Source organism: Canis lupus, chromosome 15, assembly GCF_003254725.2.
Source record: "Canis lupus dingo isolate Sandy chromosome 15, ASM325472v2, whole genome shotgun sequence".
Taxonomy (NCBI): Eukaryota; Metazoa; Chordata; class Mammalia; order Carnivora; family Canidae; genus Canis; species Canis lupus.
This window is the reverse complement of record NC_064257.1, coordinates 36,736,586-36,751,113: the sequence shown is the minus strand read 5'-3', so window position 1 is coordinate 36,751,113 and position 14,528 is coordinate 36,736,586. Positions and strand designations below refer to the sequence as shown.

The window sequence follows — 14,528 nt, the reverse complement described above, 5'->3', positions numbered from 1 at the left end:
GATGGATGGATGGATGGATGGATGGATGGATATAGCAGCAATAGTGAGGGAAAGGGGGATAAATAATTTGCACTAAAGTATTATAGTTCTGTAAAATTAAATGCATGTATGTAATGATTAAAAAATCAAATATATACACCTTATTTCACTGAATCCAAGACAATCCTTTTTTGCCTTTTAATATCTCAGGAATCAGAATGCATCTTATAATTGAGAGCGTCTGGTATTTCACAATTAACTGGCAGGGTTTTCTTTCTTTTCTTAATGGTACATTAGATGACGGTGCCTTAAGTGGATAAGATATGGTATTATACTAACATCATACCCTTCAAAAAGTGCTTTTAGCCCAAGCTGAAAACAATGCATCCAACTGAAGAGTAGTCATCTTTCTTCACATTTCTTTAAGTGGGTTAAAAAAAAATAAAAAGTGTGCAAGGGTAAAAATGGATCCATTAGGACAGAATCATCCAGTAAACAAATAATCTAACAGTGTTATAATTCTGACAAGTGGAGTGACAGAAAAAAGGCCATGTCCTGGGATCCACCTTGGAGGACAACTGAAATTAAGAGTATTTTGTTGGAGCTTCTACAACCCTCAGGCAGGCAACCAGGGCAAGACAACAAAGGATTTCTCCTGCCTCAACTGCATTCTCACTGGCAACCTCAAGATTTGATCAAACCAGTCTTCCTTCCACTCCTAGAGGGAAGAGCAGGCCCGGGAAGGCAGTGTTTCTTTGGTGTTATGAAATAATTGAATACCTAGAGGAAACTGAAATTTGGCCATAGAGCTCACTCAAGTAGAACCTGTAAGTTGACTCCCGGTGGGTCCATTTAAAATAGGTCTTTCTGATCTCACGTGGGATTTTCCAAAAGTCAGCATCTAGGAACATGAGTAGCCATCTGCACAAAGTTTTCATTTGCTTTAAAAAGTTCCTTACAAAAAATAAATAAATAAATAAATAAATAAATAAATAAATAAATAAATAAATAGAAGTTCCTTACAATTTATATCTAATGAATAGAATATATTTATCTTATGACCTTTCAATGACCAAAATACTTCCACTCTTAGAATGTGACTATTCAGATCACTCTCAAACAATATAAAACCAGTCCAATGGCTCCTAAAGTCATTTTTTCTTTTCCTTAATGTCTCCAACCACACAGATCAAGAACCCCTAAGCTAAAAAGGAAAGTGAAGAGGATCCACCAAAGAATAAAGACGAACACTCTGGCTGCAAAGGCCGATGGTTAGAAAGCATTGTTGAATTTTACTCCATATTTTAATGATCTTATCATAGGCCTGTTGTTGGCACTGGATGCCAGGATATATAAAATAAGTATATGACCCAATTCCAGACCTTGGATGACTTATAATCAGGAGATAAATCAGAGAATAATTTACAGAATGTGGTACTGCTAGTCAATCCCTCAGTGTACGCTATTTGCAAATATGCTACTTCTATGACTGTCCTTTTTTCCCCCCTAGAGGAGGCCTCCATTGTTCTCCCTGACTTCCACCTCCAATCGTGCAATATCCAAGCTGTCCATGCCTAACAGGGTCAGCTAGAGACTGCTACAAGGTGGTGGTCAGCTCCAAATTCTCTTCATCACCATCCCATCTCCTCTTCAGTAGGATCATGAATATGCTATCCTAGCCCATGTTCTCATTCTTCAGTTATTATAGCTCAATTAATTTTATCTCAGTAACCATTTCTCACCAGTACACATTATCTTTAACTCATTCCCTTAACCACTTTCACTTAATGCCAATTGCTTCAGGAAAGATCTAGAGAAGGGTTCTAACATATTATAATGTGTGATTTAATTTAAAAAAAAAAAACTTTTTTTAACTCCTCTGACTTGATAAAAATTTAAAACTTAGAAGTTTTTGAGAGAAAAGAGGATTCGCACTTTAAAAATTATTTGCCCCCAGGGAGCCTGAGTGACTCAGTTGGTTAAGCGGCTGTCTTTTGGTTTCCATTCAGGTCACTATCTGATCTCCGGATCCTGGAATCAAGTCCCACGTCAGGCTCTGCACTCAGAGGGGAGTCTGTTTCAGGATTCTTTCTCTTGCCCCTTCCCTGCTCACTCACTCTCTCTCTTTCTCTATAAAATAAATAAATCTTAAAAAAATAATAATAATAATTAAAAATAAAAAAAAAATATTTGCCCCCCACCCCCTCCCAAAAGGATGCAAGATAGAAAACTCAAATCACTACGGCTGGGTCTTTTAAAAGGTAAAACCTATTATTTGTATTGTTTGTAGTACGTTCTAAAAAGGCATGAGACAGGGGTGGGAATCAAGTAGTAAACAAGAGAATATTCAGTGACAGTCCATATAAACACTTTTTTAAATCACCAATCCAAGAAAACTCAGGATCAGCATAAGCCACGTGACAAAAAAAATAATATTAATTAAACAGAATCACAAGGGGGGAAAGTAGATGTAGGGAGCAAGGTTGAAAGTTGAATGGAGAAAGGTAGTTTCCATTTTGATTTTGAAGAGTGGGAAAGAGGAACTGAGTACATAAGATTCACTGAGCCCACGGACTCTATGTATGGTTGTGCAGGTGGTGAACTGCGCAAAGGCTCCCAGTGAAGGTGTCAAATGGAACTACATCCATCCTGTGTTCCCTGGCATGAGGCAATATTTGTTTGGAGAAAGAAGTTGTTTTTTTCTTGCCTGAAGGGCTATGTCCTGATTAACCTGTGGCCTTTTAAAAATGACTTCCAAATTCTTTGATTCTCCTCCTAACAAGAAGTGTGATCTACGGTCCAACCCCTTTGTTGTTGTTAAGATTTTATTTATTTATTCATGAGAGACACACACACACAGAGGCAGAGACACAGACAGAGGGAGAAGCAGGCTTCATGCAGAAGCCCATGTGGAACTCGATCCCAGGACCCCAGGATCATGTCCTGGGCCGAAGGCAGACACTCAACTGCTGAACCCCCCAGGCATTCCTATGGTCCATTCCCTTTGAATCTGTTGTTTTATTGTTTTTTGTTTTGTTTTGTTTTTTTCTTTTTCTTTTTACTGCTGGATTAATAGAAAATTGAAAGTAACAAAGTGACAGCTTCCTTTTCCTGCCTTTTGGGACATGCACTCTTGGAACCTAGGTACCATTCCTTGACGGCTACATGGAGATGCTGTGCAGAAGTTCCAGCTGACAGTCTCAGCTAAGGGCCTAGCAAACAGCCAGCATTCACCAGCAAATACATATGTAAAGAGACCTCTAGGTGATTCTCACTGTTGGGTCACACCCAGCCTTCTGCTCTCTCCCTGATAGCCCAGAGGTAAAGCAGAGGCAAGCCAGAGCTGGTGGGCCCTGTCCAAATTCCTGACCCACGGAGTCCATGAGCACTCAAATGGTTGTTTTATGCTACTCTGCTTTGAAGCCGCTGGTTATGCAGCAATTGATAACTGGGGCATCATCCACTGGGACCTACTTCTCACTTGGGCAGAGGCTCTGAACAGGCTAGCAGCAGCTCTGATGTAAGCCATTTCAGAAATACTGTGTCAGGCTGTGCTCACCAAATTGGATCCTCAGGTGCACACCCCATCACTCCTGTTTCACAGAGCCAGCCGGTATACAGGGCTCTTGGCTTATCTCTCCTGACTCCTCCCTCTCCACTGCCTCAAATCTCACACCATGTTTTATCTACACTCCTACTTCTCAAACACAGCTCTCTTGTCTCTGGGTCTTTACCAGTGCTGACACCTCTACCTGAAATATCTTTCCTCTTTTCACACCCTCCATCTGCACTGCTGTCTTCTCACCTTCTAACTTGGCTCTCCAAAACTGTCAGTAATGCAGAGGATTTCCGTATTCTTTCATTCTGAACTGACCATAACACTGAAAGTTCAGTGGCTTCCCCAGGAACTTCCAGCTATCCCTTGCAGATATAGTAGACATGCCCTTCGACAGAAACAAGGGGAGAAACATGGCTGCCAGCCAGATTCTAGAATCACCACCTTAATATTTGTCATCCTGCAATGGACTCAGATGAAAAGTTTGAAAACTCATTCCCACAAAAGAATGATGCAAATTCAAGAAGTCTTAAAGTCAAGTTTACCTGTTAAAGCAATGGCATGCAGCAGAAACTCTTCAGGATGCTTTAATCTCTTACTGACTAGAACCTCAGAGTAAGCAGAAGTGAAAAATAGCCTAGAAATCACATTTAGCTTTCATTTCATTTGGCGCCAGGAAAGCTGTGATGAGGTAGTGTTGGACCAGCCATAACATGACAACCCACGGCCTAAGCCGGCTGCAACGGCACGCATCTGAGATGCCTGAGCTCAAAACTAAAACTCTGGAGGTTTAACAGAACATTTTAAGAGCTATGATCAGGAGCAATTCCTTTCTTTCTGATGATTTTCTGCACTTCTACTTTTGATTTGTTTTTCTCCCTATAATTCCTACCATGAAACAATTAAAACAAAAAGTGACTGGACTTGAAAATGATCGCTTTGGTTTAAAAAAAAAAAGTCCACACTATGAAATAGATGCTGCTCTCAAATAAAATCTTCTACATGTTATGAAATGAGACAGCCCTAATCTCTCAAATAACAAAGATTAGGCAAAAATGATAGAATGTGAATGTCAAAGAGACTCACAGGAATAAATGGAAAATTGATAGATGCTCTGGAGTCTCCAAAATGCTTTTTAAAAATCTTAGCACATTCTGTGATATAATACAAAATCTGTGGCATTCCATGGGAAAATAAATGTTTATTTCCAATATAAGCTTTGAAATGTGTAAATAAAAGCAGACAGGCTCTTTTCTCCAATGTTGAAGGTGCTGATATGCTAATAAACATTTCAATGAAAAGGAGATATTATCTCTGAATTAAAGAAAGCGATGTCTGCCTATCTCACTCCTCCCTGTCTACCTGTCTTTCCTTTTTTTTCCTTCTGTCATCTCAATTTTTTGCCTGCTCTATCTCTTTTTTATTTTATTATTACTTGCCCTTTCATTCTCCTTCTCCCTATAACTCTCTCTTCAATCAAAGTGACCTATTTCTTGTGGTCCTACTTTGTGCAGGTCAATTTGCTGCACCTCAGGACTACGTGAATGCAACATGGGGTCCTTGTGAGACTGAAAAGTACAATCAAGCCAAAATACAGGCGAAGAACCCAGAGAGTCACAATCGGGCAGTGTCAGACTACAAGTGCTGGACTGCTTAAGAGCTGGGCCTTAGGAGACAAGCAGACACTGGCATCCTGGGAAAGTATTCAGCCAAGGGATACTGGGAGCAACAAAACAGGGGAAGGAGAGTGCTGTATTTGCTGACAAGTACAGTCAAGTAGACTGTTTAGTCTTTGGTGCAGGATTCACATAGCAAAGTGGTAAGAGGCAGGGTTACAAAAGCAGATGGGATCCAAATGATAGGGGCTTTGAACGCTGGGCAAAGGGATTTAGACCAGACTGTCTACCATGAAGAGCCAGTGGCATTTTTCTGGTGTTTTTTTTTTTTGTTTTTTTTTTTTTGTGGGATTTTTAAAAAACTATTTCTGAGAATCTACCCTTCCCTATCCTTTCATTCAGGCCAACTGTTCTCTAGTTATAGTTATAGAACATAATGTTGCATTCTTCATTCTATTCTCTATCATGAGAGTAGGTGAGCTAAAATTTCATGTGTATCTTTTTAAGTCACCTACATTGCTTGGGTTTCTGTGAATGAGTAACCAAAAAATAATAATAATAATACTCATGTCTCATTGTTTAGAAATAAAAGATTTTGAAGATCATCTTTTAGGTAAAAAGGAAAAAGATAAGATAAATCCAAGTCCACTATAAAATCTAAGAAATAAGTCATTTGGGATATCCAACCTATTCCACAGAGATCTCCAAGAATATAGCTAAGTACTTCTGATTTAAATGGAGTCTGGCTTGCAATCCTTGATATGGCCTTTCTTGATTCCTCACTAAAACACTGATAAAATCAAAGAAAACTATAAAACCACACCCCCATAAAACATAATAGTGATAGACAACTTATTACTAGATTCTAAGAAGTACTTCAAATAAATCCGTGGTTCACAAACATGAATGAAAATGTATGCTTGTAGGGGTGCCTGGGTGGCTCAGTGGTTGAGTGTCTGCCTTCAGCTCAGGTCATTATCCTAGGGTCCTGGGATCGAGTACCACATCAGGCTCCCTGAAGGGAGCCTACTTCTCCCTCTGCCTGTATCTCTGCCTCTCTGTGTGTGTCTCTCATGAATAAATAAAATCCTTAAAAAAATAAAATAAAATGTATGCTTGTAGGGCCTCAGAGACCCTGGTCTGAAGGACCTCAAGCCTGAGGAGTCAGATGTTGTTTACTCTCCCACCTCCCTCAACTCACTGATCTTTCTCCATCACTTTCCTCAGACTGAAACTCCCAGAAAATACTAAGGCAAGAACTAGACAGTGAATGTTGCATTATTACTCCCTTTTCAGTTGCTGCACACTGAGAAGACCTTTTTTCTTCCCCAAGAGAGCTTTGAAAAACCATGGAAAAAGGTGGGAAAATATCCAGGGTCTCAGAGGAAGTGCACCCTCTTGAAAATGCTTTCCTTACAGGAATCAGAAGAAATTCTGAGAATTTGTTCGGCAGCCCCAACTGGATACTGTCCAAGAAGCTGTGCCCTCTAAGGTACCCAGAGAAGAGCCCATTAAGGAGAGAAAGAGTCAAGAATAAAAGACAATAAGATGAGTTTTGAAAACAGTGAATTGAGTGCAAGAGAAGCTGTGTGGCCCAAGGAAGATTTCCACAAAAACTAAAATTGCACTAACAAAAATAAAACTCATAGAGAATCTAGTAAAGAGTGGAATTCACACTCTAGAAAATCAAATCAGAAAAGAGGATGAGGAAAACATCGGCACTGCCTTCTCTATTTGCATGCATTTCCTGTAAATGAATCAAGAGTTCAACGTGCAACGAAGAAACTGGGAAGGAAATTAGCTATAATCTTACTAGGAGTATTACAAAATAAAGGCATAACCTGAAATTACGAGAGGCCATTCCTCTCTAACAAGGTGGACACAAGGTCTCATTTGGTCTTAGCTACAACAGAGAAATAGATGGCATCTCATAGCAAGTTCATAGTGCAAAGGCACTGCCAGGGTTGAAATCCTGGATTCATTACTAAGTGACCTTGGCCAAGTTACTTTCTTTTTGCCTAAAAAAACAAAATTATAAGTAAATTTACCATGGGAAATCATAGCTCTCTCTTTAAGGGATGGCTGTGAGGACTGAAAATGCTTATGCCATGCAAAGCACTTAATCTGTTATACACACAGCAAATGCCCAATAAGTCAGTTGCTGTTGTGTTAGTGCTGTTATTCAAATCAGAGGAAAGAATTATATACATAGCCCTAGAGATGGAGAGAAAAACATTAAAATAATTAAAGAAGCCAAAAAGAAAAAAAAAGCAAACTTCTAAGTTTGCTTTTGGAAGTTTTGGAATTAGTTGTAATTCTTGCAACAGGGGCATGGGGAGGGACGGTATGGAATCCCATATACTCAAATCAAAAGGAAGAACTGCATAATTTAAACCAGAAGGAGCCAACTTCACCTACAGGCAATGCACTGGGAGTCCCCTGTTACCATAACAACAATACTATGCTATCGCTACCACACTAGACCCTATGCATTCTGGTCAAAAATCTCTAGTCAATAAGCATCCTCAGCATCCAGTTCTCCCCAGACAGTAACACCAACTTGTTTGGAATGGCAACCTCCATTTATTTTAGATAATTCAATCTAGTGGGTGTCTTTTCCCTCCAGGAAGTTTTGCGTTGAATGCAGAAATGATAAAGTGAATCAAACCCACAGAATTAATATTTTTGTGGTAAATGTAGGAATAAGTTTCTAATCTTTGGACAATATTTGTATGTGTAGTATATAAAAAGGTTTAATGTTTAAGAAAATGCACCATATTGGTGAATATGGCAGATTAGACTTGGGATTTCAATTTAAAAGGTGTAATTGAGTAATGGATTTTAGACTTTTACCTTTAAGTGGGAAGATTTAGAGAATTTAATCAAGTTTAAAAGTATTGGAATGGTTAGGAGAACGTGTGATTTGTTATTTAAGGTTAGCTTATTAGATTTATTGGAGTTGTTAAGGTTTGGCTAGTAGGGCAGGCATTTGAAAAACTTAACAAGAAAACTGAATGTATCAAATGTATAAATGGATTTTAAATAATTATGGGGATTTTATTAACTAAGTTGTAAAGGGACATGCTTGGGAGTTGAATGAGTTCAACTTAAATTGATCAAACATTACTCAAAGGCTCCCTTGAAAGCAATTGTTAAAATTTACTAGATTCATAAATCAAATAATAATGTAAGGTGAACTTAAAGGTTTGAGAAAAGCTAGATTAAAAAAAAAAACCTGTATCTTTAATAAGGTGAATATTAAATTAAAACCTTGAATAACAGCATAGCCTTTCTCCCTACACAAAATCAGCCCTCAGGCATAAAACAAAATCACAATTGACATGGAGATCCCATCTAAGAGTTATAAGAGTTTCTGAAAAAGAAACCCATATAAGCGAAACAAGAGCAACAATTCTATGTGACTGAAAATTACCTCCCAAAGCTAGAAAAAATGACTTGTATATACAGGTATACCTTGTTTTATTGCACTTCAATTTATTTTGCTGTGCAGACTTTGTGCTTTTTATAAATTAAAGGTTTGTGATGACCCTGTATCAAGCAAGTCTACCAGTGCCACTTTTCCAACAGCATTTGCTCACTTTGTGTCTCTGTGTCACATTTAAGTAATTCTCATAATATTTCAAACTTTTGCATTCTTATTATATTTGTGAGGGTGATCTGTGATCATGTGATCCTTGATGTTACTACTGTAATTGTTTTTGGGGGGGTGCCACAAATCATACACATTTAAGACAATAAATTCAATTGATAAATGTTATGTGTGTGTTCTGACCGCTCCACCAACTGGCTGTTCCTCCATCTCCCATCTCCCTCCCTCTCCTAGGGCTTCCATGTTCCCTGAGACACAACAATACTGAAATTAGGCCAATTAATCACCTTGCAATGGCCTGTTAATTGTTCAAGTGAAAGGAAGAGTCATACATTTCTGAGTTTAAATCAAAAGCTAGAAATGATTTAAGCTTAGTCGGGAAGGCATGTCAAAAGCCAACACAGGCTGAAAGCTAGGCCTATTGCTCCAGTCAGCCAAGCTGTGAATGCAAAGGAGCAGTTCTTGGAGAAGAGTTTCTCCAGTGAACACATACATGATAAGGAGGTAAAATAGCCTCATTGCTGATATGGAGAAAGTTTTAGTGTTCTGTGTAGAAGATCAAATCAGCCACAACATTCCCTTGAGATGAAGCCAAAACCAGAGCAAAGCCCTATCTCTCTTTAATTCTATGAAGGCTAAGGACCCTACAGAAGAAAAGTCTGAAGCCCTCAGAGGTTGGTTTATGAAGTTTAAGGAGAGAAGCTGTCTCTGTAAGATAAAAGTGCAACATAAGGCAGCAAGTGCTGATGTAGAAGCTTCAACAAGTTCTCCAGAAGACCTGGCTAAGATAATTAAAGTGGTTTTACTAAACACTAGATTTTAATGCAGACAAACTGCCTTCTATTGGAAGAAAATCCCATCAAGGACTCTTTCATAGCTAGAGAGGAAAAGTCAATGCCTGGCTTCAAAGTTTCAAAGGATGGGCTAACTCCCTTGTTAGAAGCCAAAGCAGCTGGTGACTCTAAGTTGAAGCCAGGGCTCATTTACCATCCTGAAAATCCCAGGGCCTTTAAGAATTATGCTGAGTCTACTCATTCTGTGCTCTATCAACAAAACAACAAAGCCTAGACAATGGTATATTTATTTACAACATGGCCTACTGAATATTTTAAGCCCACTGTTGAGAATACTGCTCAGAAAAAGAGATTTTTTTCAAAATATTGCTACTTACTGAAAATGCACCTGATCACCCAAAAACTCTGATGGAGATGGACAAGAATATGAATGTTTTCATGCCTACTAACACAACATTCATGCTGCAGCCCATCAATCATGGAGTAATTTCAACTTTCAAGTCTTATCCTTTAAAAAACACATCTCGTAAGGCAATAGCTGCCATAGATAGTGATTCTTCTGATGGATGTGGGCAAAATACGGGCGCTGAGGAGGGCACTTGACGGGATGAGCACTGGGTGTTATTCTGTATGTTGGCAAATTGAACACCAATAAAAAATAAATTTATTATTAAAAAAAAAGAAAATCTTCTGGAAAGGATTTATCATTTGAGATGCCATTAAGAACATGTGTGATTCTGGGAAGAGGCCAAAATATCAACATTAACAGGATTTTGGAAGAAGTTGATTCCAACTTTCATAGATGACTTTCAGGAGTTCAAGACTTCAGTGAAAGAAGTCACTGCAAATATGGTGGAAACAGCAAGATAACTAGATTTAAAAGCAAAACCTGAAGATGTAACTGAACTGCTTCAATCTCATGGTAAAACTTCAATGGATAATGAATTGTTCCTTATGGATGAGCAAAGAACATGGTTTCTTGAGATGGAATCTACTCCTGGTGAAGATGCCATGAAGACTGTTGACATTACAACAAAAGATTTAGAATATATCACATGAACTTAGTTGATAAAGCAATGGCAGAGTTTGAGAAGACTGACTCCAATTCTGGAAGAAGTTCTACTGAGGGTAAAATGCTATCAAACAGCATTACATGATATAGAGAAATCATTCATGAAAGGAAGAGTCAATCATTGTGACAGACTTCACTGCTGTCTGATTTTAAGAAATTGCCACAGCCACCCCAAACTTCAGCAACCACCACCCTCATCAGTCAGCAGCCATCCACATTGAGAGAAGACCCTCTGCCAGAAAAAATATCATGACTAACTGAAAGTTCAGATGATTCTTAGCATTTTTAACAACAAAGTATTTTCTAATTAAGGTATGTACTTTTTTTTAGACATAATGCTCCCGAACACTTCATAGACTACAGTATAATATAAAAATAACTTTTATATGCACTGGGAAACCAAAAAACTCATTTGACTTACTTTATTGAGATATTCACTTTACTGCAGAGGTTTGGAACTAAACCCACAGTATCTCCAATATATGCCTAAACAGACCAGTAAGCAGGGGCTTACTGCATTCTAGGAAAAATTAAGAACTGATTTTACATTTTAGAAAAAAATTTAATTACAAAGATAAATTTAAAAAATTACATTAGGCTCCTGATAGAAAAAAAAAGGAAAAGGTGATACACAAGGGAGAAAAAAAATCAGGCTGGCCAGTCTTCTCTTTATAACAAAAGCTGGAGGGTTACAGATCAACATCTACAGAGTTTGAACAGAAACAGTTACTATCTAAATATTTCTATTTCACCAACTTGTTATCCACTTGTTATGAAGCAAAGATAAAAACATTCCTAGATATATAAGAACTCTAAATACATTACAATGAACAAAGATAAATTAAAAACAGGAGCTTAGAAATCAGGCAGTCATGTATAAGAGGATTGTGATGAACATTATATGAGTTAAGGAGTAAAGCTTAAATAATTACAAATATTTTTTCAGGTCAAATGGCATTAAGCACAGTCATTTAACTTCTTCCTCCCCACTTTCCCAATAAAATCAGGGGAAATCCTTTATCTGCAAGCCTGAAAGAGAAGAACAGCATTCACATGGCAAAATTTTAAAAACACTCTCATCCAATGAAGATAATGATATTGAGAGAAGGTCCAGAATGTGTTCCATTCATATTGCCCCCTCCTAAAAAAGAGCGGCAAACCCAGGATTTAAGTGAAAGAAGCCCTGGCTGAATCATACTAACATTCCTAAGCTGGAGGCCTGGGCTGGACTTTTAGACAAACAGGAGCCAATTGCACTCCACTCCATCCCTCATGAGCATTAACACTAGAAAGGATGTGGCCCAGGATCCATTCGACAAAAGAAAGCAGAAAGCTGGCACAGTATCAGAGATCTCGTGGGCTATGTTGCAGAAAGAGACTGGATGCTGGTTATAAGGATCAAGCCACAGCTTGATCCAGACATGGTGCATGCAGAAAACTGAATCTCTGTTTCAGAAGTTTCACTAAGCCTAGAGAACAAAGACCATCCACTGATATTTACTTATTTATTCATTCAACAAATATTTATTGTCAACCAACTAGGAAATTAAATAGCATGATCCTTGTGATCCAAAGCTTACAGTCAATAGAGGATTGAGACAAATAGATAGGCGATGGTGATGATAGATAAATAGGTGAAGAATGTAGAGCCAGCAGATAAATCCACAGAGGCATCCAGATCAGACTTTAACAATTGGGAAAGTCTTGCTAAAGGAAATTGTTTGTATTCGAAAAATGAGGTGTGGTAGGTGAAAGATTTGGAATCCAGGCAAGTGGAGAAGTATGTCAGAGAGCACTCTGGGCAGAGAAAGAGCAAGAGTTAAGCCAAGAACCAAGAGAACTTGATGTATTTAGGATATGAAAGAGGCAAGAAGGGTCCAAGACATAGAGAACCTTGTGACTCATGCTTAAAACTGAATCTCAACCCAAGAACAGTGTAAGAGTGCTGAAGGATTTTTAAGCAGTGGAATACAATCTAATTTCCATTGTGAAGGATGATTTTGCTAAGAAAAAATTAGAATGGAGACCATAAGACTAATGACAGGGTGAGAAGACTGTAATAATTGAGGGGATTTATGATCATGACTGACCTAGACAGCTGGTTGTGAGAACATCAGATCTGAGAGATCTGATGTACAGATCTGAGTATATCAGATCTGAGAGAGATACTGAAACAATAGGATGTGGGGGTTAATTTTACGTTAGTTACCTATTGCTGCAAAATAATTACCACTAATCCCGCATAAACACATTTTTTATCTCATAATTTTGATAGATTAGGAGTCAGGGCATGTCTTCTGCTTCTTGGTCCCATACAAGTCTACCATCAAAGTGTTGGCCAGGGCTAGAGTCTCATCTGATGGTTTCATGGAGAAGGAACTACTTTAAGCCTCATGGTTTTTGACAGGATTTGCAGCATGTGGACGGAGGGTTTTTGTTCCTTCCTATATGGAACATTCCTCTGCAACATGGTAGCTCGCTTCAGCAAAGCCAGGAAATGATAGAATGTGCTGGCATGGAAGAAGTCATAATCTTTTTTACCTAATCATGGAAATGACATGCCATCTATTATATACAAGCAAGTTGCTAGGCCAGCCCATAGTTAAGGGGAGGGAATTATACAAAAACATGAATTACACAAAGACAAAGTAGGGATCACTGGAACTATTTTTGAGTCTGACTGGCTATGTGGATTGAGGTGAATAAGAGGGTAGATGGTTGAATTAGTTATTGGGATTTCTGAAGTAATAACCAATTTTTGCCATTAAGTAATGAGATGAGTTTTGGGTATTTTGAGTTTGGGGAACCTGTAGCACATCCATGTTGAGTTGGGTAATACTTGTTGGGACATAGGGTTTTCATCCTTGGTATAGCCATTTGGCCTAAGGGTAGGAAAGGTCACTTCTCAATAGATTATCAAAGTGTTGACAGTTGATGAAATGACCCAAGGAAAGTGAATAAATAAAAACCTATGACATGTGACAATTAAACATAATGGTAGAAAGTGTTTTAAGAAAGTACCTCCTGAAGATGAATCTCCAGAGACAAGATCTAGTCATCCATATTTTTTAAAAGCAATACAGGTGATTGTGTTGTGCAACCAGGCTTGAAAGCCACTGTAATGTGTTCATTAAAAAACAGACTAAACATATTCAGTTGACCTTTGAACAAAGCAGACTTGAATAGCACAGGTCCACTTGTATGCAGATTTTTTTCAATAAATACAGTCAAGTACTATAAATGCATTTTCCTTTCCTCATGATTTTCTTAATTACATTTCCTTTGTGGAGGAGAGGCAAGATGGCAGAAGAGTAGGGTCCCCAAATCACCTGTCTCCACCAAATTACCTAGATAACCTTCAAATCATCCTGAAAATCTACAAATTCGGCCTGAGATTTAAAGAGAGACCAGCTGGAATGCTACAGTGAGAAGAGTTCACGCTTCTATCAAGGTAGGAAGACAAGGGGAAAATAAATAAAGAAACAAAAGGCATCCAAGGGAGAGGGGCCCAGCGAGGAGCCGGGTTAAGGCCAGAGCGAGGGTCCTCAGGACAGGAGAGCCCCGACCTGAAGAAGCAGGAGCTGCACCAATCTTCCCGGAGGGAAAGGCCTCGCAGGGAGTTGGAGCAGAACCCAGGAGGGTGGGGATGCCCTCGGGCTCCCTGGGACAGTAAGAGACACCTGCATGCCCAGGAGAGTGCGCCATACCCCGCAGTCAAACTCCCTAAAAGACTGCAGCGGGCACGGCTGCACCTGGAGAAGCTCGGAGGGGCTCAGGCGGCGGCTCTGCGCAGAGGGGGCTGCGCGGCCGTGAGCAGCTCGGAGGGGCTCGGGCGGCGGTTCCGCGAAGGGGGTTGCGGCCAGGAGCGCGAATCCAACAGCGCAAGCTCTAGAGCACTGGG

General features: G+C 39.1%; 1 long non-coding RNA gene across 3 annotated transcripts in view; it reads left to right on the top strand.

The window, feature by feature from the left end:
- Positions 1-6,979, top strand: part of LOC112654782 (uncharacterized) — a 52,407-nt gene extending 45,428 nt beyond the window's left edge. Inside the window, exons 4-5 of one of the 3 annotated variants that reach the window (XR_003133365.3) lie at positions 1,168-1,250; positions 1,989-2,098. This is a non-coding gene — a long non-coding RNA (uncharacterized LOC112654782). Of the gene's footprint in view, positions 1-1,167; positions 1,251-1,988; positions 2,099-6,447 lie in introns of those variants that run through there. The other 2 variants (XR_003133363.3, XR_007402457.1) reach the window with 2 other exon arrangements.
- Positions 6,980-14,528: the final 7,549 nt, after the last annotated feature.